This window comes from Pelodiscus sinensis, chromosome 4 (assembly GCF_049634645.1).
Source record: "Pelodiscus sinensis isolate JC-2024 chromosome 4, ASM4963464v1, whole genome shotgun sequence".
NCBI classification, from domain to species: Eukaryota; Metazoa; Chordata; order Testudines; family Trionychidae; genus Pelodiscus; species Pelodiscus sinensis.
This window is the reverse complement of record NC_134714.1, coordinates 97,526,876-97,554,704: the sequence shown is the minus strand read 5'-3', so window position 1 is coordinate 97,554,704 and position 27,829 is coordinate 97,526,876. Positions and strand designations below refer to the sequence as shown.

At 43.0% G+C, this 27,829-nt stretch overlaps 2 long non-coding RNA genes across 3 annotated transcripts; one reads left to right on the top strand and one right to left on the bottom strand.

Moving 5' to 3' along the window:
* Nucleotides 1-316: 316 nt before the first annotated feature.
* Nucleotides 317-24,697, bottom strand: LOC112546781 (uncharacterized). Of its 2 annotated transcripts, none has more exons than XR_003090484.2 (7): nt 24,612-24,697; nt 24,170-24,296; nt 7,873-7,964; nt 6,175-6,315; nt 1,786-2,036; nt 1,463-1,590; nt 317-497 (listed from the first exon to the last, which is right to left on the bottom strand). It is a non-coding gene; the product is annotated as an uncharacterized LOC112546781 (long non-coding RNA). The 2 variants fall into 2 exon arrangements; XR_003090485.2 differs by having other exon boundaries at nt 24,245-24,296; nt 24,612-24,682.
* On the top strand, nt 24,397-27,829 carry LOC112546782 (uncharacterized). Its single transcript, XR_003090487.2, has 3 exons — nt 24,397-25,261; nt 25,878-26,453; nt 27,294-27,829. It is a non-coding gene; the product is annotated as an uncharacterized LOC112546782 (long non-coding RNA).

Here is a 27,829-nt window from a genome sequence, read left to right as displayed (position 1 = left end):
AGGCTGGAAGCCCCCTATTTTGGACTAAGCATCTACACAGCGCTTATTCCGAATTAGCTAATTCGAGTTTGGTGTTACTCCTCATAGAATGAGGTTTACCAAACTCGAATTAAGTGCCCCGCTTGTTCGAATTTAATTCGAAATAGCAGTTTACCTGTGTAGATGCTAGGAAAGTTAATTCGAAATAACAGCTGCTATTTCGATTTAACTTTGATGTGTAGACATACCCCTAGTTTGCTTCATAAGCTTGTAGCATATTCTGCAATAAAAATTAATTTACAGCAATAAAATGTTTGTAGTAGTGAGGAAAATTTAATTCATGAAAGAGATTGTTTAGCTTAAATGTAAAATGGAATACAGAATCGTGGCCGTTGATGGGAAGTCTATGGTTTCCTGTTCTTGAACTCAGAATATGAATTCGCTGCTCTGTTACCTTTTTTCAAGTATTTTTCTTGTTCCTAGCTAGCACTTGGCTATAGGACAAACATCCTGATCACCTTGAAAGAAAGGAAGGAGAGTAAAAAAAGTTAGGAGGAAGTGGCTTAAAATTCATCCTTGCTCATCTTGGTTATACAACTGAAGTTAGCTTTCAGAGACTCTCATGTTTTATAGAAGCTAATGATCTAGATGCGGTTCCTTCAAAAATGGTTCCTGAGTACAGGATCTTTCAAAAAAGCCTGCTGTTTTCAAAACAACCGTGTCTAGATCGTGGTTTTACTTTCTGATTATGCAAATGAGGCGCAGGATATTTAAATCCCCGCTTCATTTGCACTTTTGAAGTGCCTTATTTCCATACCTCTGTTGACAGAGGAATGTAGTCTAGACCTGCCCATTGAATAGAACTGGACCCTGGACTGATCCCGGTGAGACCCCACTTGGCATGCCCTTTCAGCCACTGATGACTATTCTCTAGGCATGGTGTTCCACCCAGACATGCATGCACCTTATCAAAGTATGGTAATAACCTTAAAAACAATTTCCTATGATTGATCGGCTACAATGGAAGACGAAGGACAAAGTAAAAAGAGAATTCAAAGCAATGCTTTGTGAACACGGAGAGAGACACCATTAAGTACACAGGATTTGTCCCAGTGGATCGGAGCCTTGGTCCATTTAGTCTGGCCTCTTGCTTCCAGCAGTAACCAGTACCTGATGCTTCAGAGCAATGCCAGTGCCTCCCTTCCCACTGCCATAATGCACCTATGTTACCCTGTGAATGGAGTACCTTACTGAACTACCCCTCCAACGTCCACTCCCAACCAGTTGCCATTTAGCAGAGCACAAATGGCCTTTAACATCCCATTCCAAATAACTAATCAATGTCATGCTATTTAAAAACAGTTCATTGACTTAATCACAGGTATTTTTTTCCCAAAGTAAGCTAATGCTATATCATTAAACCAATATTTTATGGCATGCTCCTTGGTGAATTACTAAAAATCAGTATCCTCGAATAACAAACCTCATTATTCTCCTCTGATGAAACAAGGGAGAAATTCACCGATCTTCTGTTCTGAAATATTCATACGTTTTTATTTTCTTTTTGCACTGACACAAACAGTCAAAAACCCAGCCTGGAGGAAATGTTCTCTGTTTTGGGGAAAATGAGTTGGTAATTTATTCAAATAAGGTTGTGTAGTCATTTTGAATTAGCACATTGGGGAATCTAATGAAATGAAGTCAGTTTACATTTTAAACAACCTTTAATATTTGTAAAAGTAAATATCCTTTAATTTCTCAGCAATTTAGAGGTAATGGAAATTGTCAGAAATTTTAATTTCTCACCATTTAGCTCGCTCACAAGGGCTGTCAAACAGTCAAGTGATATGACGTAAAGTACTGCTAATCGTTTCAGCACAAGACAGTACTTCAAAGGTAAGGCAAAAGATGTGCAGACACTAATGAAATTTTATTATCGGAACATAGAATTAGGATTGTGATGAGACAGTGACATGCAGTTAGAGTGTTAAGATTCTGCAGTTTCCAAACTGAATCTTGCCAACAAAAATAGCTAGAGCTTTGACTTCTGAATAATCCTAAATGGAAACAGAATAGTTGCAAGTTTATCAAATGAGAAAACTATAGGACATTACCAAAAAAAGGCTTATTCTGCATTTCAGGCTATTAATAGAGTGTCCATGATATCCTGGAATAATGGCATGGTTAGCAATCCATGGGTTGTTTTTGTGATGGATCTGTATTGTTATTCCTGGGGAAACATGGAAAGACCAGAAAGCAGAACGATAAGCTGATCTGTAAGCACACACTCTCTCATACACCACAGAAAATAGCTGTTGTGAATTATAAAACCAAAGCTGTGTATATATTTGTAAGAAGTCTTCTTGCATAGGTGGGCAGGGGATCTATTCCCAAATGATAAGAAGTTGATTGGGACTGTCGGATATCAAAGAAAAGAATGTTAATCAATTTACAGCCTTCTTTTGCTATTTGGGTGTCTGCTTTTATAAAATTAAGAGAAAATCTGTTGTATACAATTTTATAAGAGTCTGATATTGGCTCAAATTCTACCCATTAAGGTTGCAAAGGTATAAGTGATGGCTAGATTTGGTGTTAGTGGGTTACCCCGAATGTAGTATCTTAGTCTATATCTAGACTGCAAAGAAAAGTCGGAAAAAGATATGCAAATTGTGAATCGCAATTGCATATCTTTTTCCGCTTTTCTTTCAGAAGAGGCTTTTCCAAAATTTGGCCCATCTACACAGGGCCAAATTTTGGAAAAACCTCCTCTTTTAGCATTGTACAGGATTACAGAGATGGCGAAAGAACGTGTCTGCTTTTTCGGAAATTGTTCCAAAAAAGCATATGCGTTTCTTGGACACGGCAGAGTTTTTCCAGGATACCTCCGGTAGATCTGCAGTGTAGATGTAGCTTTAATAATTGTAGAGCACTTTTTTCCCCTTTGCTCTCCATTCTCCTAAAATCAAAAAGTTGATTGTCCCTATGACAACAACAACATTGATGTTGAGCATTTCTACTTGCGGATTCCATTCTGTTGTGGGGGAAATGAGGGATCCCAGCTACATGTTCAATTAATTCAGGTTTTTTTCTTGATTTCAGTTTAACTTGGTAAAGCAGAGGCCAGTGTTTAGATCATTTTCTTTTTCATTATATGAGACTACTTTGCACCAGTTTTTCTCCACTGAAGACAGACACATTCAAGTTAGAGTTTCTGAGTGAGTCATCCATGCACGGACATTTGAGCTAAACGGCGTCTGGGAAAAGTTTGCGGAAAGAAGGTATTGGTGACCGTGTTATGAGTTCCACCAGCCCGGGTAGGGTTAACGAGGACCTGAGGTCAATAAGGGTGCATTTACACAGCAGGGCTTAACTCAAAATAAGCTACACAAATTGAGCTACTTTTCCATTAAAAGCATTTGCAGAAAATCATGCCAGTCTAGACGTAGCAATGGGTAGGAAGGAGCCCAGGAAAACAGCAATAGGGGCAGACTAAACAGACCTGGATAGCTGGTTGTAGGGTTCCTGACCTGGAACTTAGTTTAATGGGTGGGCCTGGGTTCCCCAGCCAGGCACTGGAGTCTGATGGCAGAGGTACCAGGGCATCTAAATACCCTGGCCACCGTCTCTACTGAATCTCTTTCACTTCATGCAATCCAAAAGTCCAAAAGTCTTCCCAGATGGCTCTGCAGAGCTTCAGCTAGATTTGTCTTGCTCATAAAGATTGGACTGGAAAAAGTTTATTTCCAAACTATACTTTTCCACTGAGGGATTGCCCATTGCTATCTATTTTCTAATCTCATTTTAAATACAGCTAAGTGTCCCATTGCTTTCTTTGGGAACCTGCACTGCTTCACAGAGAGAAAGTTTTCTTCTGATATCAAATGAGTTCACAACATTTCCGAAAGTTAAACTCCCACCATTTTATTAGAAGTACCATAGAATTCAATAATATCATTTTCTAACTAAACAGATTAGATGACAGTTTGCATCATTAAAATATAATCTCCAATTCTCAAGTCATTTGGCTGGATGGACCGCCTGCATTTAAATTCCTTGTCATTTCAGTGTTTTTTGGCACTGCTTCTTCAGGCCTGTTTTAGTCTGATTCCAGTGACAGTTTCTGTTCCTTCTATAAGACAGGACAAAGTGCTACATAGTCCTGTTTTTTGTTTCAGCTACACCAGACTAACACAGCTACATTTCTATCACTGTTCCTTCTATATCTTCCCTTCTAGTGTCAATGCTTTTTCTCCCTTGGGTGCCTCTGCCTTTCCTTTCTACCACTCCTTTATTCTTCAGACACTTCCATTTCTTCCCTCAGCTTCATACATTCCTCCTTTTGCTTCAAGGCATCCCTCCAGATTTCTGTTCTTTCCTGTGCCATCAACAGTTCTAGGGTAATACACACTCACCTATGCTCAAACAAGGTGTCTCTCACCACCACTACACAAACAAAGCTAAACACCAACATTTAAGGGTTCAAGCTTTGCTAACACAGATACTTGCAAAAAGAAAACTTGAACCAGAATGCTTGAATAGTGGCTGAAAATGAATTGCATGTTGTATACACATGAATGTATACATTTCAGTGTGCACAGTGTTGGTTGGTTGTGTAAATCATCAAATCAGGTATAAGAACAGTACCATGTGACTTGCTTGAGTAACCATCATAGCATAAATTGTTATTACACAGTCAAATTATGTTTAGGGCAATGGTGGTATCTTTTATGGTTCAAAACACTTAGAACATTGTGGGCAATACCACAATCATAGTCATAAATACAGCACAAATTTTGAATTGTAATATTCTCTGTGCTTTCAATCAGGGAACAGAAATTGTATGAAATTACCTTATAACCAACCAACACTACACAAATTGTGAATATTTGCAATAAACCACTCTATAGTCCAGGGATTAATTACAAGAAAATGACTGATTTTGAAGAAATACATTTGTGAATTTAACCATTACTTCATGGACATCTTTTAAAATGAGGAAATAAGAAAAAGTGGTCATAAAAATAACTTTTTGTGATTATTTGCTCAGGAAGGAAGGATTATCCAGTGGTTAGAACCCTAAAATGGGAAAATTGGATTAAGTTTCATGCTACTCTGTAGACTTCCTGTCTGACCATGTCACTTTGAAATTTGGTGTATCAGGTTTTGCTCTGTAAGGGTATGTCTACACTGCATTCCTCTTTCCAGAGAGGAATGCAAATGCAGCCGAGTGAAATTGCAAATGAAGCGCAGATTTGAATTTCCTGCACTTCATTTGCATAATGGCATCTGGACGCTTTTTCAAAATACCATATTTCGGAAAAAAACAATCACAATCTAGACGGGGATATTTTGGAGAAAAAAAAACTTCTTTTGAAATAACCTTTGCTCCTTAAAAAATTAGGTTTTAGGATTATTTCAAAAGAAGGGGGGAGGGTTGAAATAACCACATCTAAACTGCTTTCTTTTTTCTGAAAGAGGGTATTTCAAAAAAGCACCTGAACACCATTATGCAAATAAAGCACAGGAAATTCAAATCCCTGCTTCATTTGCAATTTTGCTCCACTGTATTTGCATTCCCTCTTTCAAAGGAGGAATGTAGTGTAGACTTATCCTCTATAGGGGAATATAATACATTTTCTCCTCACAGGGATGATGTGAAGCTATATATACTAACTGTTACTAAGTAGATTTGAACCTGGGCCCTCTGGAAAGTAGCATAGGAGCTGCTAGACTATACCTTGAGCTATGAAGCCAGCTGGCTTTCAGCTTAGACTGTAGAGCTCCCTTATTCTTATCTCTCTCTGTATGTGGTCTAAGTGCCACTCTAAAGGACAGTGAACCACATTGAGGCTATGTCTACACTGAACTGGTTTTGCGCAAGTAATATGCAAATGAGACTAAGTGTGGAATATCGTCGAGTCTTATTTGCATAATTAATGAGCGGCCACTTTTTGCGCAAGAGGCTTTTGCAAATAAGAAGCCATCTACACGGCTCCTTCTTGCACAAAAACCACTTCTTGTGCAAGAGCAGTTCTTCCTGAAAAAATGCGTCAGAACTGCTCTTGCGCAAGAGGTGGGTTTTGTATAAGAAGGAGCAGTGTAGATGGCTCCTTTTTGCACAAAAGCCTCTTGTGCAAAAAGCGGCCACTCATTAATTATGCAAATGATACTTGGAGATATTCCACGCTTAGTGACCTGATAGATCTGTAGTGCTTCTTGCCATCGCCCCAACACTAGATTGATAATCAGGGCTTCTCTCAGGTGATGTTAGTGGCGGCCATGTGAATTCAGGGGTCTATCTGCAGGGTCCTCATTGCAAGACTGGAGCCTCCATACCTACAGAAAACGGGAGGGAAGAGAATAAATTAATTCTCAGTAAAAAAACCAACTCTTATGCCACCCCTCACTGTTTTCCTAAAGCCCCTTAATAGCAATGATTACTCTGATCTGGGATACCTCTTGCTCATTATTTTCATGCATGTTTTGGAAAGGCTGTTCATCACACCAAATGGGATGTAATTAAAATTCAAACATTCTTAGTATGACCAAGTGGGGAATACTAATCTTGATAACAAACAGCTGTCAAGATGAAATTTCCATTCTTTTCTTGACCTTTTCTTTACCTTGACATCTACAAATGCCTGTTTAGAACTCCTGGCCATAGCATTGCAAGCCAAAATCTATTCTGTGAGGAAGTGACACTGGGTGCATAAGAACTGCCCATGCTCATCACTGAAGGTTCAAACAAGAGGGGTGAACAATGAAAAAAAAATGCTGTGCAAAAGCCAGTATTGGTGGTAGGTGCAATAATAGCTTGTATTTATCCTGCAGAAGATTTATCCAGTGTTGCTCAGGTCCTTAACTCAGATAGGTTTTGTTTTTCTTCATTTAAATCATTGTTGTAGGTTGGGGCTGAGAATGATGGGTTCAGTCTTAGGGTTTTAAGATTTTGGGGGGAAGCATTATACCAAAACCTGGAATGATAAGGTTTTGGGGTACTTTTGCAGGCCAACACTTCTGTATTTATCATGCCAGAGTGGGGAATCAGCCTTGACAGCAACTATATGTTGTGACTACCTGGAGGGAAAAAAATGCTTTCTCCCCTAACCTGTTTATATGCTATACTCAAACAGGGCCAGATCTTCGGACACTAGCAATGCAGATCTGACTGACTGGACTGGCTAATTAAGATGAATTCATGGCTGTTTGGCATACCAAAGGAGCACAAAGGAGCTGAAGCATATACTGAAACCGGGCCCAAAGACTTTTGGAACAACTCCACTTATTATGCCAAATGCAGACACTTCTCCATCCATGCAAAATGCCTTCTTAATCCACAGGACTTAGTGTTAGTGGCCACAGTCTTACCCAACACAGAAGGCATAGACCCTGATTCTCCCCTGAATGGAGAGAAACTGACTTAAGTGAGAGGAGAATTGGACTCATTGTATCAACATCCTGTGGATGAGAAACCTTGTTTTAGTTAATGAACTGTCATTTAAATCTTATGTTGAAGAGCATTTAAATTTTCTGCTTATGCTTTTCAAGAGAACACCGGAGTTCTGTCTGCAGAGGGAAATTACATCGGAATATTTTTTTTTAATTTAGCAGTTTCTCTTCAAGTCAACAGAAAATCTGCAAACATCTTTAGGTGTCTGACCCAGTACTGTTTGTTGGACTGGGAGAAGGTAATAATTATTAATCTCTGTCTCTCTTGATAGAGTTGATAATGCAAGCACAATATTTGGCAAGAAATAAAAACCCTCGAAATTGTCATAAACCTCTTTTCTTCACCTTTAATACAACCTCTTGGTTCGTAATTACTCCTGTAAAGTGAGAGCAATCACAGGATCCTCCTGTGACATTTTCAAGTTTTCTGTCTGCTCTACTTACGAGAAACAAATGGGTCTGCTCAGCTCCATCTAGATTGAGTTTTTCATGAAGTCATTACTTCTGTCACAGGGACTATTTTCAAATTGAAAAATCTGAAACAATAAATGATGGTGAAGCAGTTAATAACTGTTAAGAAATCACATTTGGAAAATTGCATTTAAGCAATAACCTTTCTCCCTGTAATTAAATGACAGAAAGGTCCTGGTTTTAATTAAGTCAGCAATTTAGAGTTATGAAGCTATACTTCACTATGCAGATTAGAAGATGATAGGTCACAGAACACCCTGAGTGCATTTTTAGCGGAGCTGATCTGGTAATTACTCCACTGTTCAGTGGTGACCACATTGAACCATATCTCTAGATTAAACAATTTTCTTTTCCCTGCTCCATGATGTATAACTAGGATGAGTAAATGTACCACTAGGAGTGCATCGAGCATCTTTAAATTAAAATGGATTTTAAATGAGGGGGCATGAGCGAAGGAAGTAATGTTTGAAGAACAGCGGTAGAAATGAATGGGCCACTAGTCAAGGCTTGCAAGCCGAGAATTTATCATTGTTTTACAGGGCTTTCTATCTTGTGCTTGAATGTTTGGTGCAGATTTATGAGGAAGTAAAATGCTAATGTTAGTGTATTTATAAACATATGATGGGGGTTTCATCTATAATTTATTCCCAGGCTCTGCATTATGCAGCCTATGAAAGAAAATGAAATGCTGTGTTGGACAGCAAAAAGATTCATTAATACAGCTTTCACATTTTATTTAACTAACCCCCAGCTCATATTACACATTGATTATTACATTGTGAGATGTTCTTGAACACTTATTGTGTTCTTTTCCCCAGGCCTTTTGCTAGATACTTCAGTAGAATTTCAGCAGTGTTCAACTGTCTTATTTCGACTGGCACTAAGATATATTCAGTTGGCCTGCAGGCATATAAACAATGTATGTATATTTATGTTTTTTTCTTCACAAGAATTGGGAGAATAGAGGTATGGCTGGGTTATTAATGTTTCCATTCAAATGTGATGGTTTAGGGTTAGCTATTAATTAAACGACCTATAATGAAATTGGATCATGGCAGCAATTGTGATAGAATATTCATATCATTCAAGGATTATTGAATTAGTTTTTGTAGAATATAAGCACTCAATGAAACTTTAAGTCACAACCTCTGCTACCTCTTTTACTGGAACGAATAAATAAGTCATTTTGTAATGACTGATATTCATTAATGGACCAATTCCCTGGTATAAATCAGCAGCCCTCTGTTAAAATCCAGAGAGTTTTCCCAGTTTATACCGGCAGAACTCTTGGCTCACAAAATACAATCTTACTGTATACAGCAATACTGGGAGTGGGTAGCGGGAGACACGAAAAGCCAGTTACAAGGTGATAATAATTGGACTGGACATGAGCACTTACTGATATTAAATGAGTAGAACAGAGGAATGTTTTCCATTTTACTGGTACCAAGCATGTGTTTATAATTTGCTGAGAGTAACTTTCATTTTATTCTATTCACTGTTCTGTTTTATCTTCAAAAACAGTTTTGCACACCTTCGCATGTGCTCATTAAGTTTTAGAAGTGGGGTACAAATAACTCTCACTTCACAGGCTGAAAGACAAGCACTATTAGATTAGAGAATATGTCACAATAAAACAGGACTATTAACATATAATCTGACTGCAAATGATCTAACCAGAGAATTTTGAAGCTACAGTTAATAAATTGGTCACAGATACACAGGACTCTCAAATGCATTTAGTGAGACATAAGTGATGCAATAGTCATTGAGGTGGCCTTCTCAATTTCACCCACATGGCTGAAAATGGAACACCAGGATCTGTTCTGCTTTCACTCTTTGTGTCTCAGAATTCCAAAGAAGATGATATTACAGGCAGTCCCCGACTTACGCGGATCCGACTTATGTCGGATCTGCACTTACGAACGGGGCTTTTCTCGCCCCGGAGCTCACGGGCGGCGGATCGCCACCCGTGTCCTCCTGGGCGAGAAAAGCTTCTCCCGGTCTCCCCGGTCTTCTGGGGGGGGTCCAGCAAAGCTTCTGGACCCCCCCAGCAGACCAGGGACACCCGAGCAAAGCCGTCCAGGCGGCAGGAGTCCCGTTGCCTGGGCGGCTTTGCTCGTTTGCCCCGGAGCAAAGCCGCCCAGGCAGTGGGACTCCCCCCGCCTGGGCGACTTTGCTCCTGTCCCCCTGGTCTGCTGGGGGGGGGTCCAGCAAAGCCACTGGACCCCCCCAGCAGACCAGGGACACCTGAGCAAAGCCGCAGCCTGAGTGGCTTTGCTCCCGGGCAAACGAGCAAAGCCGCCCAGGCGGCGGCTTTGCTCTGGTGTCCCTGGTCTGCTGGGGGGGTCCAGCGGCTTTGCTGGACCCCCCCAGCAGACCAGGGGGACAGGAGCAAAGCCGTGGAGCATGCCCGCTGCGGGCGTGCTCCAAGGCTTTGCTCCCCATCTCCCTGCAGACCAGGGAGACGGAGAGCAAAGCCGCTGAGCACGCCCGCAGGGGGACAGCCCAAGTGCGCCCGGGCTGTCCCGCTGCAGGTGTGCTCAGAGGCTTTGCTCCCCGTCTCCCTAGTCTGCAGGGAGACAGGAAGCAAAGCCTTGGAGCACGCCCGCAGCGGGACAGCCTGGGCACGCTTGGGCTGTCCCGCTGCGGGCGTGCTCCGCGGCTTTGCTCCTGTCCCCCTGGTCTGCTGGGGGGAGGGGAGTGCAGCTAGTGCCCCCCCCAGCAGACCAGGCTATTCTTGCCTATCTCTGGGGTAGAGCAGCTGGGGGCTGCCGGGTTGGTCCCGCAGCGCTGCTCCGGACCAACCCAGCAGCACCCCAGCTGCTCTGCCCCAGGCATCCTGATTCAGCCGCTGCTGGTCAGTTTCAGCAGTGGCTGAATCAGGACGCCTGGGGCAGAGCAGCTGGGGTGCTGCTGGGTTGCTCCAGTAGAGCCGAGGAGCCGTGCTACTGGAGCAACCCAGCAGCACCCCAGCTGCTCTGCCCCAGGCGTCCCCAAGTCAGCTGCTGCTGAAACTGACCAGCGGCTGACTACAGGAAGCCCGAGGCAGTGTTGCTCTGCCCCAGGCTTCCTGGAATCAGCCGCTGATCAGTTTCAGCAGCAGCTGACTTGGGGGGGCCTGGGTTTCTTAAGTTGAATCTGTATGTAAGTCAGAACTGGCATCCAGATTCAGCCGCGGTTGAAACTGATCAGTTTCAGCAGCGGCTGACGCCAGTTCCGACTTACATACAGATTCAACTTAAGAACAAACCTACAGTCCCTATCTTGTACGTAACCCGGGGACTGCCTGTACACATTATCACTGATCTCAATGGGAGATGGATGAAACCCTAAGTTAGGCAAGGTCAGTAGTCTTTCCTTACAGGTTGTATGTATTTTAGGGTAAAATCTGTATGTGTGAACAGGGCAAGAAAAAGCGAGAAAAGGAAATAACGTGCCTAAATAAGAAACTGACTCTGAAAGTTCTAGTCTGTTTTGCCTATAGACACTTATGTGAACCCATCTTCTCTTAGGCTACATCTATACCGTGCTGTTAAATCAGAAAAAGAAACACAATTTGCAGTGCATAAATTGCGTATCGTTTTCCGATTTACTTTCAAAAGAGGTGCTTTCAAAGTTTGGAGCATCTACACGGCACCAAATTGCGAAAGAAAGTGTTCGTTTGAGCCATCCCTTATTCCTCATAGAACAAGGTTTACAGGGATGGTGAAAGAGTGCATCCATCCTTTCAATTTTTTTTTTTAAAAAGGACGCATTCCTTGCTTTTTTGGGATACTTCCAGTATCCCAAAAAAGCAATGCAGTCTAGACGTAGCCTTACAGCTGTTGATGTTGACCTTCTGCATGGGTCAAACAGTTACGACACTAAATAATGTACGATCCTGTTTGTTATTCCAAATGACTATGATGAATTATGCATGGGGGAAGGATTTTGATAATTCTGAGACCAGGTATTTTGAAAGAGTCCTAGAGGCTTTTTAATACACATGAGATTTCTAATAAACCTAATTCTCGTACATGGGAAGAAAATATGGCAAGACTGGAACAACTTCTTATTGCACTCCCTCTGTTTCCTTGCTCTCGCGTTGAGCAGTTTGATGTTTAAGCACACGAGTCTTCATGTCTTTATCAACAAATATTTGTATGATAGTAGTTATTGAAGAGATTTGATTTTTTCACTGATGATTGAGGTCCTCTATGGTCACTATATTATCTTGTGGGAGGAAAGCAAAATACATCTCTTGTGCTGAGGGAGGAAAGTGCTGCAGATCAAATGGTGTTTGTTGCTCACTTTTGCAGTAATTGCCTACTTTTCAGGCCAGGGTAAAATGTAATGTATCAGCTTGACCTCTAAATTTTCAGCGTATCTTATGCTGTAGCACCCAAAAGAATGCATAAAAAGGAAATAGAGGCTACACGGCTTCCTAAGCAGCAAAAGTGGCAGCCATTATGTGTGCTAGCAATAATAGGCTAAAGGCCAAATGGCCAAACTTGCACTTTTTGTGCATTCAAGTTCTCAAAGGAAAGTGATAATTTCAGAAGGGGGTCCACTGTACATTACAGCTGGGATCTTAATGTTTCAGTTTACCTTTAAACTAAGGTCACAAATGGACTCCCTATAAATGCAAGAATAGCCTCATATTGCATTTTAAGACCAAAACAGTTAAATAATTTCTTGAATTATTTACCTCCCATCACATTAATTTATGATTTTACTCACTCCTATAATAACTGGAATGACTAGGACTTGAAGCACAAAATGTGCTTGCTTCCCTTGCACTGTCTAAGCAAGTCTGGGGGAATTTTCCTTGAAAACTAGCCAATCCTAGTGATTTTAAAGGAATGTAGGGGCATAGCACACACTGACATCGTGAGAGCTCTGCATGGGATGTATCCTTCAATTAACATATACTTGCCATACAAGGGCACCCAAGCTACCAAATGGAAATGTCACTGTAAAACTGGACATTCTTGCTATGCTGTCTGGTAGGGACATCTATAATTAAGGTGGGCAAAAAAAAAGTGTTGGTATTCAAGAGAGACACATTTTTGGTGACAGTGGAAATCATAAAGGAGGAAGCTGATAAATTCTTATACAACTCAGAGGGAAAAGTGAATCTGAAGCACTGTAACAAAAACTGCCAAATGATGCAGGCATGGCATTGATTCAGGAGGAAAGGGTAGGTTTGTTTCTTAATTCTTGATGAGCAATGTCTTTCACAACCATTTTAACCATGGCGACTTTGCAAGACATCATGGAAATTGTAGAAAAAGAAACGTTCACTATGTTCTCTCCAGTCATACCTGCTGTATCATGCTATAGGCATTGCTGGAAATGCCTGTTGTCTTACAGAAATAAAACTGCTTAAAATCTCTGCTGCTGTTCAGCTTTTGATTTAACCCTCAACCTCTTATATTGAAATACAGGTTGAACCTTTTAAATCCAGCACTCTCTGGTCTGGCAACATAAATGATCCAGCACAATTTATCATGGGTGTAGCCAAGTTTCCTGCAGTCCCATAAAGTTTGTTTACAGCTACCAGTCCTGGTTCTCAGTATTCTATGCTGTGATTTAGCTCTAATTTACCCCAACTGCCTTTTAAGAGCCCAGCAAGCAGTGGAAGTGTTGGCAATGCTGCTAGACAATATTGACCTCCCATGGTTTGGCAAATTCTCTGGTTTGGTACCAGTCAGATCCTGAGGCTACATCTAGACTGCAGGCTTCTTTCAGAAGAAGCTTTTCCGGAAGAGATCTCCCAAAAAAACTTCTTCAGAAGGAGAGCGTCTGCACTGAATGGACGCTCTCTCGCATTTAAACTGATTACTATGGACAGAGTGGCCACCAGGACACCTGTGCTTTTTCCTCTTTCCTCTTCTTTCAAAAGAACTCCCTCTTCCCCATCCACACATGCCTTTTTCTGAAAGAGCTCTTTTGCAAAAAGGCTTCTTCCTTGTAGAAGGCGGATTACCAATGCCAGAAAAAACCCTCTGTTCTTTCAATTTTCTTTCAAATGAATGCAACTTCAGTGTGGACATAATTGAAATTTTTTTGGAAAAAATCCTGTAGTGCAGACATACCCTCAGGGTGCTGGACTAGAGAGGTTCAACTTGTAATGATGAATATGTTTTATTAATTAAACTGTTAAGTTACTGTGCTCATAGGAAGGTAGCATTATCTAGAGACTAGAGCAAAGTAACAGGAGTCAAGATCTTGTTCTTAATTATTGTGTAACAATAATAATAATAATAATTTATTCCTGGTCTTGCCACTGATTGTGCAGTATATGTGAAATGTCTTAGAACCATACAGCTCACCAAAGGATATTTGCAGATTTCCTTATCCCCCCACCTTGCAACAGAAGACCACTCTTCAACCCCTATTGGATATCATTATTTCAATTATGGCATACGATGCAGTGGCAATCTTTCAATGGGCTCATGAATAATGAGGAGGGTCTGAGTGATTGGGGCTTATTTAGTCTACAGAAGAGAACACTGAGGGGTGGGATTTGATAGCAGCCTTCAACTACCCAAAGGGAGGTTCCAAAGAGGATGGAGAGAGACTGTTCGCAATGGTGACAGATGGCAGAACAAGGAGCAATGGTCTCAAGTTGCAGTGGGAGAGGTCTAGGTTGGATATTAGGAAAAACTATTTCCTTAGGAGGGTGGTGAAGCACTAGAATGGGTTCCCTAGGGAGATGGTGGAATCTCCATCCCTAGAGGTTTTTAAGTCCCAGCTTGACAAAGCCCTGGCTGGGATGATTTAGTTGGGATTGGTCCTGTTTTGGGCAGGGGTCTGGACTCGATGACTCCTGAGGTCTCTTCCAACCCTAGGGCTGTGTCTAGACTACATGCCTCTGTCGGCAGAGGCATGTAGATTAGACAGATCAGCAAAGGCAAATGAAGCCGCGATTTAAATGATCGCGGCTTCATTTACATTTACATGGCTGCTGCGCTGAGCCGACAAACAGCTGATCAGCTGTTTGTCGGCTCGCCGCTAGTCTGGACGTTCCCCCTGTCGACATCCCCCTGCCGTTATTCCTCGTGGAATGAGGTTTACCGGGGCTGCCGACAAAGGGCTTTGATGTCGACAGGGGGAACGTCCAGACTAGCGGCGAGCCGACAAACAGCTGATCAGCTGTTTGTCGGCTCAGCGCGGCAGCCATGTAAATGTAAATGAAGCCGCGATCATTTAAATCGCGGCTTCATTTACCTTTGCTGAACAAACAAATCTACATGCCTCTGCCGACAGAGGCATGTAGTGTAGATGTACCCTAGGATTCTATGATTCTATACTAAAGTTCTCAGCACTCACTATTGATATGACTATGCCTGCCTTGATATCATTATCGGTAATCCCCTTTTGGGAAGATCACCTACAACATATGAGGGCAATATAAGGATTCCTACCGGAAGCCGTCTCACGGCTAACCCCTCAAATATGTAAATTAGCAGCTGTCTAGGATACCAGTGGGAGGCAGACTCTTTAAGACAATAATCAGTCAAGTACAGGCTCTAACATACTTTGTCACCATCTTTTCCCAGGATTTTTGTATTCTAGATGGATGCCTTGGATGTTAACCTTGGTGTCCTGCTTTCACAGGACTGTGTAGGTGAGAAGCACCCAATCCTGCATCAAAATAGAAAGCCTTCCCCAGGAAGAGAGACTAATTCTTACTGAGGAAAGAGGCATTGGCATGTAAATGGACCATAGATTCCCTCAGATACAAGCTACTGGTAAGCCCCTTCTCATTGATCACTGTTTGTGCTCTCTTATGTTGGTTGAATGCCACAAAAGACTAAAAATCCCACATAAGGCCCCTCCCAGTCAGAAGACTAAGCTCCTCCTCTGGGTTCAACCAATAGTAAATAGGAACATTAGAGCCTACTCCGGCTGGAGGAGACAAGCTTTAAAAATAGAGCTTATTACAGGAAGAGGCAGCAACAAGGAGGAAAGCGGCTGTTTCCTGGAAGGAGCTGACACTTGCTGCAGAGTAGCTGAGAAGTAGTTGACATGCATGCACAGTGCACAAGGACTTAACAGACCCACCAGAAGCTGAGCAGTGAAGACCTTGCCTGACCCAGGATCTGGCCATAGTGAACTGCCACAAAAAAACTGGACCTTTACAGGAAACTTAGACTGAATGTCTGCAGAAGTGGAGGACTCCAACCACAGGAACCTAGAAAGTCTGGAGCAAGGTTCCCAAGTGGAAAAAGGACTTCAGTAGGGGAAGATACTTTGAAACTGCCTAAGCTTGATCCCAGAGAAGGTCCCCATCTACCACTGGATTGGAGGCGGGGGGAGATGAGGGAGACCAGATGGGGCAAGAAGAGGGGTTGGAGGGTGAAAGCAGATAAGAAACTTCTGTATTGTGACAGAAGAGGTGGAGGGGGAGGCAAGAAGGGAAGCAGAGAGTACAAAAAAGGTCACGTTAACATTTTTGTCAATTTTTTCTTGCCAGAAATTGGCAACTGCCAGTCAACCACTAGGCGGAACTCCACATGACACACACTCAGCCCCATAATCCTTTCCACTTTGGCTCCTTTGCAATGCCCCACCAGTGCACAGGGAACAGAATACATCTGTCCAGATGGGATAATTGTTCATTACCCAGCAGCTTCTATCCACCATGTCCTTGCAGCCCTCTGCATAGCGGGTGTGGCAGCAACACCTCTGTATTCCTTATCACAGCTGATGGAATGGTCTCCTGGCATCGTGGACTCTCAGGAGTAGATTAGACTAGTCTGTATGCTGCTTTAAGACACAAAGGGTGAGCTACAAGGGGACACAAAGGGTGAGCTACAAGGGGCTAGCTCCTCTTCAAATCCAATGCTGATTTCTGCTTTTTGGATAAAAAATTGGGCTGATTATTAAAATTAGACATATTAATATGCATACATTATTATTATTATTTTAATAAAACAGCCCAAAAGCCCAATAGTATCCTTTTCACTCTGTCAATTAAGACCCTAATTCATCACTGGTATCAACAAGTACATCCTATCAGCCCAGAGGGTATGAAAAGGACCCATACCATTCAAAAACTGCAACTGCTGAGTTATTTCACTGGAATTTCATGAATTTCCTTCAGGTGTATGACAGCCCGTTGTGTCTTTGAAATTTTCAGTCAAACTCTTTTTCAGAGATAACCTTCTATCTACTTGGTTGTTAAAGATCTCTGCCTCAGGAAGTTTGTTAGCTGTTGGTCCTAAGATTTTTGTCTTTGCTCATAAGTCTGAGAACTGATTTGTGTGGTTTATTGTGATGTGCTAATAGTGCTAAGATAGATCCCTAGAATTATGCACTAAACACTTTCTATCTGCTTTTTGGTATTTTACTGCCTTTTCTGCTGACACACTTGACTATGCTTGAACTGACATTTCTGAATATTGCCAAACGGAGTCACTTATGAATTGTGCACCCTTTTAAGAACTTTTCTAGAGTGCCATACTGAGCACAGTGCAGTTTGCAATGTTTTATGTAATATTGCAACATACTCAAAGTGTGGTGCCACAGGTCAATTTCAAAATAATATGAGTGGCAGCCCACTAATAAGAGGTGCCTAACAAAAGTAGAAGTTTCAGGGAGTAGCTGAGTTAGTCTGTACAGGATAAACTTCAAAAACAACAGATAGTCTGGTAGCACTTTATAGACTAACAAAACATGTAGATGATATCATGAGCTTTCGTGGGCATCTGAAGAAGGTGGCTGTGCCCACGAAAGCTCATGATACAATCTGCATGTTTTGTTAGTCTATAAAGTGCTACCAGACTATCTGTTGTTTTTGAAGTTTATCTAACAAAAATAGAACATCTCAGGCACTGTTTTTACACTTCTCAACACCCAAATGGGAAGTGGGTAGATGATGTCTCACATTTCTGACCTCCTCTCCCCTCGGGTTTGAAGTCAAGATGCAGTGCTCTTTGCCACACAAAGATTATGATTTGGTGCAATTTTACCCTTTTTAGTAACTCCAGTAGAGTTTGTTTGGTGTTTTCTAATGGCTGTCCATGTAGAATTATTCTCCTTAACTCTGCAAGGTCGCTCTGTGTTTCTCATGTGAGCTTCCCAAATTTTGTTTTAGAAATGACAAATAGTGTAGCAATGTATAATCAAATTTCTCTTCCAGCATCTTGACCTCAGTATTTATAGATGTTCTTTAAAACGTGGCAGCTGCAAGGCACCCCTTATGAGATCTGCACTAGGAGAAGAACGATCTGGTGATTAGGATGCTAGCCTGGAATATGGGGTTTATGGATTCTAAGGCCAGAAGGGATCCTGGTGCTTGTCTGGCCTGTCCTCCTCTATGACCTAGCTCACAGAACTCCCGTGAATTGATTCCTACGGCAGATTTTTAGAAAAAATGTTCAAATCTTGATTTAAAAATTGTCAGTGATGGAGAACCCGTCACAACCCTTGGTTAATTGTTCCGTTGACTAAATGGAGATCTAGGTTCAGTTTCTTGCTCTGCCATAGGCTTCCTCTATGACTTTCTGCAAACGATTTAGGCCCTTCCCCGTGACTTGTAGTGCTGGATCAGGGCCTTAGTCTCTCTGTGCCTCAGTCCCCTGTCTATAAAATGAATCTAGCTCAGCTGTGGGAAGGATAATTCATTAAAAGTTTGTGAGGTAATTCAACGTGATGATAATGGGGGGCCACGTAGGTACAGGAGACCCCCGACTTGCGACCACCTGAGTTCCAACCCCCCCCCCCCAATTAAAACCATTTTTGTAAGTGTAGAAGGGGCCGGAAACCCCCGACTTACATCCTCGGCCTGCATTTATGACAGCACACGGTGCCTACCATAAATGTGGGTTCAAGTAATGACACCTCTGACTTGTGACTCTTCCCCCAGAACCAGTCACATCGCAAGTCGGGGACTTCTTGTATCTAAGATACTGACATTCCATGAGTATCATTGTACAATAATGTAATGATCATTTTCTTGAAGTCCTGGCAGAGGTTAGCACAATGAGCCCTGTAATGTGACTTGTAACAACTTATGACCATCTCTGGTGCAAGTGGTCACAACTCTAGCTATATTATTCTTATAATATACTCATCACTGATGTATCGACTTCATTGAAGCTGCTCCTGTTCATGCTAATGGTGAATATGGCCCAGAAACTCTGCCAATCACCCATCAGGTTTGGGACACAAAGCAAGCCTGAAAGCTGTCAATATGTGTATAATTCTGTTTGAAGGTTATGTTATCTTGGGGCAAGGCCAGTGAGGGAAGAGAAGGTTTTTTTGCATACTCGGAGCAAAACCGAAACATTTAAGTACTTAATTTTTTTTTCTGGAAGATTTGTCCATTAACTTTAATTAAGATTTCTCAAGGGTCAAAAGTATGAAGAGCCTTATTAAACAAAAGAGAGTTTGCTTGTCAAGCAGTTTCTCTGCACTCACAGTTCTGTTTCTTTATGGTCAGAGAAGCACTTTCAGCCATATGTCTTCAGAGCAATGCTAACACTTAGTGACCAGTTAAGCAAATCTCACTTGTGAAATTCTTGTGGCTGCATTGTGCTAGGAGCCTTAATCTCAGGGCTCTATTCTGTCACTGCATGTTTTTTCACATTAAATGAAGTGACTGAGATGAGATACGTGGCTTGGTGATATATTGTATGGGAAATTCTCTACTGCCATTGAAAGGTTGTGCAGTGTGAAAATGTAAACCCTCTGAGATGAGGACAGGAATTTGCAGATATTCCTCTCCTCCAAAAAGACAGTTTTCGAACCTGTTCAATTTGCTGGACCCCACATTGCCAGGGAAGCAGGTATGTGGGTTGCCTCCCTTATTGTTTCTACCATCCAAGTGGGCAAACTGGTCAGTCACTGAGTTGTCGAACTTGTGTGGGACTCAAAGCTGTTTGCTTTCCTTAGGCCCTTTCTACTTTCCTCTGGAATCAATGGGCTTTGCCCATATCTAATTATTCAGTTTGGGTGTGATACTGAATTACCATAACTCCTGACATTTTTCTTCACTTATAGAAACTGAGCTAAACTTTTCCTGCTCCTGAAGTTCTCAGATAAGGGATTGCAACTTCAGCATTCTGAGTTTTTGTCATGCTGAAACCATCTCCTTTGCCCTAAGAGGTATGTAGAGAGTTCCAAACATTCACCTCGCCTCTCATAGGTTCCATGTCCCCAACATGGTACCTAGACTTCTGCCCCTCACTCTACCTTGTGCTATGTTCTGGGGTTGAGGCCTAACCCTCCAGTTGGGCAAACTGGATGTGGCAGCACTTGATCTGTACCAACGTAATCGCTATTTAAATGACATCAGAATCAGTTCTGCTCATTACCATCCAGTAGTAATAGCTCAAGAGTACTTGGCATTACTTCTCCTATAATCTCCCTGGATAGTTGTGCTTGGCTTTCTTTTTCTGCAGAACTAATTAACCACACAATAAATTGTGTTGTCTTGAGCATGACTGTTCTGTTTACTGCAGGCATGTCCAAAGTCCGGCCCGCGGGCCAAATGCGGCCCGCGGTCGGATTTAATACGGCCCCCCGCTTCTCCCGGCTCCCCGGTGCTTTTTTTAACTGGCGCGCTCAGCGCGCCGCTTCGGGCCGCCGCTGCGGTCCCAAACCCTGCCCCTGCACTCCGCTTTGGGGCTGAGAGTGCGGGGACAGCCCCCACTTCCTCCCCCTCTCCTGGCTCCCCGGCGCTCCTCTGACTGGCGCCGCTTCCGGCCGTGCCGCCGCCGTCCATGGCAGCCGCTGCGGTCCTAAAGTCCTCCATGTAGGGCACGTCCGCAGCCCCGCTCCCCCGCTTGGCTATGGGTTCACCCTGCCCCCGGGCCGCCGTGAGGCCAGCTTGCCCTGTGCACTGTCAGCTTCCTGGCGGGCTCAGGCACGTGGAGCTGCGAACATTAGAGACTTCGCCACAAACGGGCTCAGGCACATGGAGCTCATCATTAGAGACTTCGCCACAAACAGCCACAAAGGCAAGAGAATTCTTGTTGGGCAGTGTATTAGTGCAGTGTATTACTTGGGCAGTGTATTAAACCTCTGGCACTGCGCTCACATGATCCCTTCCCCTTCTGGTCAATTTAAAAAAATGGCGACTGTAAATAAGAGAAGGAAAGTTGACAGTGAGGGCCGCCGCTTCCAGGACAGGTGGAAAGTGGAATATTTCTTCACTGAAATAGAGAATCACTGTGTTTGTCTGATATGCCAAGAGACTGTGGCTGTTTATAAGGAATTTAATGTCAAGAGACACTACCAGTCGAGACATAGCACGTACGACAAGCTTACAGGGCACGACCGCAGTGAAAAGTTGAAGCAACTTGAAGCTGTTTTAATGTCACAACAGAAATTTTTCATAAGAGCCCATGAGTCAAATGAAAATGCCACAAGGGTGAGCTATGAGGTGGCAACGTTAATTGCTAAAAATTGCAAATCTTTTGCTGAGGGTGACTTTATCAAAGAATGCGTTATGAAAATGGTTGAGAATATCTGTCCTGAGAAGAAGCAAGAGTTTGCCAACATTTGCCTGGCTCGTAACACTGTAGCACGGAGAATTGAAGAGATTTCATCAGATATTAAGAGACAGTTGACATCCAAAGGAGTGGATTTTGACTTCTTTTCAATAGCCTGTGATGAAAGCACGGACCTATCTGACACACCTCAGTTGCTGATTTTTATGAGAGGGGTGGACGATGAAATGAATGTGACTGAAGAGCTACTTGACCTCCAGAGCCTTACGGACCAAACAAGAGGAAAAGATGTATTTGTTTCTGTTAGTTCCGCCATAGATAACATGAAACTGCCTTGGAACAAAGTTACTGGGATTATTACTGATGGGGCACCTGCCATGGTTGGTGAACGAAGTGGATTATCAACCCTAATCTGTAACAAGGTGATCGAAGAAGGAGGCAAAGCTATTAAACTCCATTGTATCATTCATCAACAAGTTCTCTGTGCTAAACATCTCAAATATGATCATGTTATGAAACCGGTGCTAAAGACAATTAATTTTATTCGCTCTAAAGCCCTGTGCCACCGCCAATTTAAACAGTTTCTACTGGACATCCAGACTGAATACAAAGATGTTTTATATCACAACGATGTAAGATGGCTCAGTCGGGGGTCTGCACTGCAGCGTTTCTACTCTCTCAGAAAGGAAATCGGAGAATTCTTGGAAACAAAGGGACAACCAATGCGAGAACTATCTGATCCTATTTGGCTGGCTGATTTGGGGTTTCTAGTTGACATAACAAAGCATCTGAATGTACTGAACACGAGTCTTCAGGGGAAAGATGCAGCGGTGAACCAGCTTTATTCACACCTCAAAGCCTTTGGGACAAAGCTGCAACTTTTCATAAGGCAGTTGTCACAAACACAGCCCAATACCATACATTTTTCAGCGTTGCAGGAAATAATGAACAGTTTTCCACAGGACATTATCAGTGCGCAAACGAGCAGGTATGCAGCAGACATTGCATCTCTGGCTGGGGAGTTTAAACGGCACTTTCAGGATTTTGCAGCTATTGAAAAGGAGATCAGCCTTTTCTCCTCTCCATTCTCTGTTGACCCCGAGGATGCTCCAGATCAGCTGCAGCTCGAGCTCATTGAGCTGCATTGTGACAGCGAGTTACGCAGTCGTCACCAACAGCTCTCTCTTGTGAACTTTTACCGCCAACTGGATAAGAGCCGGTTTCAAGAGATTCGAACATTGGCTAAGAAAATGCTGAGCTTGTTTGGCTCAACATATATGTGTGAGAAGACATTCTCTGCTGTGAACTTTAACAAGAACCGCGTGAGGACAAGACTAAGTGACTCTCACCTGCGTGACATTTTGCGCATCAAAACCACTGCCTTTGAACCAGACCTAGCCTATGTACTGCAGTCCAGATCTCAGTTTCACCCTTCACATTAGTGTAGGCAAGTTTTTTTTTCAATTGAGATGAATACATTGTAAAATCTCAGTTAATGTCAGTTGGTCTAAATCAGTTATAAATATATTTGGACACAACATGTATAGTTGGTGTTATGTCGTTTGCCGTTTGCAATAAACTTTGCATATAATAGTTAATCTGCATTTAATTTTAATGGTTCAAAGAATGTCAGGCAAAATGGTCGGCCCTCACGCATGTTCACTTCATCAAATCTGGCCCTCTTTGAAAAAAGTTTGGACACCCCTGGTTTACTGTGAAGTTACGAGGGCCACATTTCAAAGGTATTTAGGTAACTAAAAAAGCAGATACACTACAACTTTTCTCAGCAAAAATATATGCTAATGATGGACTCATGAGTAGTAATCTCATTTGTGTATTTTCTTCTGATCCATTTTTGCGCAAAAACAAGCAGTATGGACATTTTCTTTTTGAGCAAAAACCCCTTTTTCCACAAGATCAGTATACCTCCTTTTTTGGGGCATAAGGATCTTGCAGAAAAAGGGGGGTTTGCGCAAAAACAAAACATCCACACTGCTTGTTTTTGCGCAAAAACCCCTAGCGCAAAAATGGATCGGAAGAAAATCTGCAAATGAGATTGCAACTCATGCAAATAAGTCCCTCACTAGCATATTTTTGCCGAGAAAACTCATAGTGTAGATGTAGCCCCGATGAAAGGAATGGAAGTTAAGCATCTAGGACCTTTAAAAAGTCCATGGGGGGTCTATTTACATATTTAGGCACCTAAATACAAATCTGGTCTTTCCTTCCATCATCTTAGACAGAATTTTCTTTAACCTAGACAGAATGGTTCATTTTACTTTCATAATTATTACTGCCACCTTTACATTATTTTTGTTTTTATTATGACATCAGATCTAATTGATTCTATGCAAACTATTCTAGGAATACCATAGCTATATAGCCTGCAATTTTGGCTGTACATTAAGTGAGTTTGTATGGGATCCTTTGTTTCTTTTTAGCAATCTTTGAAGCCCAATACTGTATTTTGTTACTGTCTTAATCCAGTGAAAATATCTGTCCAATGTGCTAAGACTTCATTTGACTGTAGATCCATTTAATTTACAGTGACACAAAGTCAATACACCTCTGCTGGTTCAGCCCAGCAAGACTTGTATGTGTAACCTCATGAAGCTGTAGATTTTTTTTGTAATAATATGGATCTGATAAGAATTTTGCTGGTTAACCAAAAAAAGCATCGCCTTCAATCCACCTATGCAAAATAGTGTCTTTTAGGAAATAAACATTTCTTTTTGCATCACTTCAAATTTCCAATTGAATGCATAAACAACAATGCACACCTTATGGAATCGTAAGAAGAACGATTGATTTTTAACATTACTTACCAGCTTAGCCGATCTATTCAAGTGCTTCCTATGGTAGCACATTTTTAAAATGCAGCCAACTGCCCCCAACCTCACCTTCCATCTGCATCCTCTGTCTGGATGCCCAGTATTGGAATTCCCAAATCTTCTGTAATAGCATTACAGAAATAAAAATAAATCTTCTTGTCCATGTACAGTTTTTTCATTCTAATATCATCAAACCAGTATTTTGGCCATAAGATATTTTAAGTTCAAATATTCAAAATAATTATGCTGTTGATGGTTAAAATTTTCTAATTGATATTCCATGTTTTTATGTCTGATTCAGCAACACATCAGAGCATGCTTTAAGTCTCATTATGAATAGAGTTGGAACACATTTCCAGCACAAGCTTTGCTGAATTTGTGTCTTTGTTTTTTGGTCGCAATTCTGGTAGTCTTTATTAATCAATGTGGTGCTTACCCTGTATTTATTTGTTGTTTGTAAATCTGCAAAAGTAGTTGTAGCTAAGGCTTATAATATATACTTGTGCCTGCCTCTTAGAGGATGCTTTGAATGGAAATATGAAAACATGTGATCATAGTTATTGCTTTGCTGAAAGACACATTGTTGCATCATCAGCGTGTAGTCAACCTGTGGAACTCCTTACCAGAGGAGGCTGTGAAGGCTAGGACTATAACAGAGTTTAAAGAGAAGCTAGATAATTTCCTGGAGGTTAGGTCCATAAAAGGCTGTGGGGAATCTAGCCAGGGGATAGAATTGGTGCCCCTGGCCTCTGTTTGTCAGAGGCTGGCGAAGGATGGCAGGAGACAAATCGCTTGATCATTGTCTTCGGTTCACCCTCTCTGAGGTGCCTGGTGCTGGCCACTGTTAGCAGACAGGATACTGGGCTAGATAGACCTTTGGCTAGATGTACTGCTGTTCTTATGTTCTTATGTTCTTATCATCCTTGTGACATGGTGAATGATACTACAGTCTCAAAAGACAACTAAACTTTCAATAAGTTTGCAGTGAGCAAAAGCAGGACGTCTGCCTGGCTTTCCTTGTGTTTTTTTCTATTTCTAGATACTGTTTCTATCATCCTGCCATTCCAGGAACATCTCAGACATATGGTAAGTAGAGCTCCAATGCACTGGAACCTCCTACTTCAGTTGATATGTTAGCAAGTTGCTGACCCATTGCAGCTCATTCATGAATTTTCAGCTGTGACAATGAATGCCCAGAGTGGTCACTGATTAGACTGCCACTCCTAATATAGTCTCATTCCTTCAGTTATCAGGCAGGAAACTAGTGACAAGTAAATCTAGGCAGTGTGGGAAATAGAGAATTCAAAACACCCACAGACTTATAGCATAGTATATCATTTACTGTGACTGCAACTGTGTAGAACACTGCGACACAATGGTTTGTATCCACAAAAGATACCACAAAACCTTGGAGAAAAGGCAAATCTCACACCATATTTGAAATTTGTGTTACCATATTGTCCCATAAAGGTAGATGGGGAAATGCATTCAGAGATTCCAAGACCAGAAGGGACCACAGTGATCACCTAATCAAACAGAATGTCCCCAAAATAATTCCTAGAGCATATCTTTTAGGAAAAATATTCAATCTTGATTTAAAAATCTACAGTGATGGTGAATCAACCAGGATGCTTGGTAAACTGTTCTAGTGGTTAATTACACTCACTAATTAAAAACTTACCCCTAATTTCTGGTCTGAAAGGATCAAGAGATGTGACCTGCAGCCACCTCTGAAGCCCCTGGCTAGAAGCAAAAGAGGGCACCGGCCTGGACTGGTGCAGAGATGCTGGATCTCATCGAGGTCTGGGGCGAGGAGACCAACCTCCAGGATCTCCGCACCAGGAGACGAAATGCCGACGTGTATGGCCGGATGGCTAGCAGCCTGGCTGTTAAGGGGCACAGCTGCATTCTGGTCCAGGTGCAGATGAAAAGTAAAGAACTGTGGCAGGCCTACACAAAGGCCAGGGAACAAAGTTCCCACTCTGGAGCAATCACAGACCTGCCACTATTATGAGTAGCTGGATGCCATCCTGGGAGGGGGGGGGAGAGAGAGCGGTTACTCCCCCCCCCCTTCGTCAACTCCAGCCAAGACATGCCCGTCATCAGCCTCCACCAGGGTGAGGATATGTAGGAAAAGGACAAGAAGGAGGAGGAGGAGGAGGAGCAGGCCAGCCTGGACACCATGCATGCTAGCCAGGAGGTCGTCTTCTGCATGGAGCTGGTCCCCCCTCCCAGGATGTCTCCTAGGGCTCGAATGAACCCAGAAAAGGCAGTTCAGGTGAGTTCCATCACTTTCCCTATACACACGCGGGGCAGGTGGCCCGCTGTGAGGGGCTGTGCATTCCTTTCTCAGCCTTCTTGGCCTGGAGATTGCACAACAGCCTGAGCATGTGGGTGCACATGGAGCACCAGTACAGAGCAGTCAGCCTCATGACGCTCTCACACAGTAACCCCTCAATCCTTCTCACAAGGTTCCAGGAGAGGCCTGCGTTACTCCAGTTTCCATGGGGGGACACCTTCCCATGACAAGCCACCACTAAGGAGGCTGGGGTCATGGAGCCATACAGCAGTGCCGCACACGGCACAGGCTCATGCCTTCACTCTCGGGCAGCATCTGCTCCCCATCAAGCACAGTGATGCAGCAAACACCGATCCCCTGTATGGGAATCTGCCAGGGGGAGGAAGAGGAAGCGACTCCTGTAGCACACTCTCTGGCAAGAAGCCTCTGCCACTCACATACACCTCCCCCAACAGCCTGTCCCATCTCTTCCAGTGGGTAGGGATAGAAGTTCTTTCTCTGTGGGATGCCTCCAGTGCCTGACCTGGTGTGACCAGGGACACAAAAGCAAACCAAGCCAGTCCATCCCCCCTCCCACCTGCAGGCTCCTGGCCAGCACATTCCCATGCCTGCTGGTCCCCGGGGTGGGAGGGTAGCGTGGTTCCCCTGGGATATCTGTGCCCCTGCTGGAAAGTGCCTGCTGTCTATGCAACAGATGGCCTTGCTCAAAGCACATTGCCATTGTCTGAACCAAGACCTTCAGTGTCGGCTCTGAGATTAGGGCTAGGCTTCATACACAGTGTCTCCTGGGATGACTGCCTCTGTCACTTTTCTTCACAGCTGGGTCAGCTTCGAGCATAGTGTGTCTACCATCCCCCACACCATCCTCCCGACCTCATGATAACCGCAGGCAAAGGCAACCCCGCAAGGACCTGGTGCAAGAACACCTGGATTTCCTCCTTTCCTTCAACTGGAACTTCAAGGAGGAGCACTAGGAATGCTGGGCTGAATGGGAGCTGAGGCACAAAATGTGGGAACAGATGTCACACCAGCATGAGGCCAACTGCTCCTCAATCACAATTGTCATGGAGTGCATGGTCACAGCTATGGAGCGGTCCACCAGCCACCCGCACCCTGTACCTGCTCCCCACAATTCCCAGCACCTGCCCCTGCACCTGCACCCAACATCTCCTCTTAACCCTCCCCCAGAGGCCGCTGAGGCCTGCAAACACAAGGCGATGGGACCTCCCAGGCAGCCAAAGCCTCATAAGGTACCTGAGGCAGGAGCCAGGCCCAGCCCCATCCCGTAGCCCCACCTTCTCCCTCCTCCTCCCACCCCCATTCCGGGCTCATTCCCCAGTCCCTCCCCTGTTGTA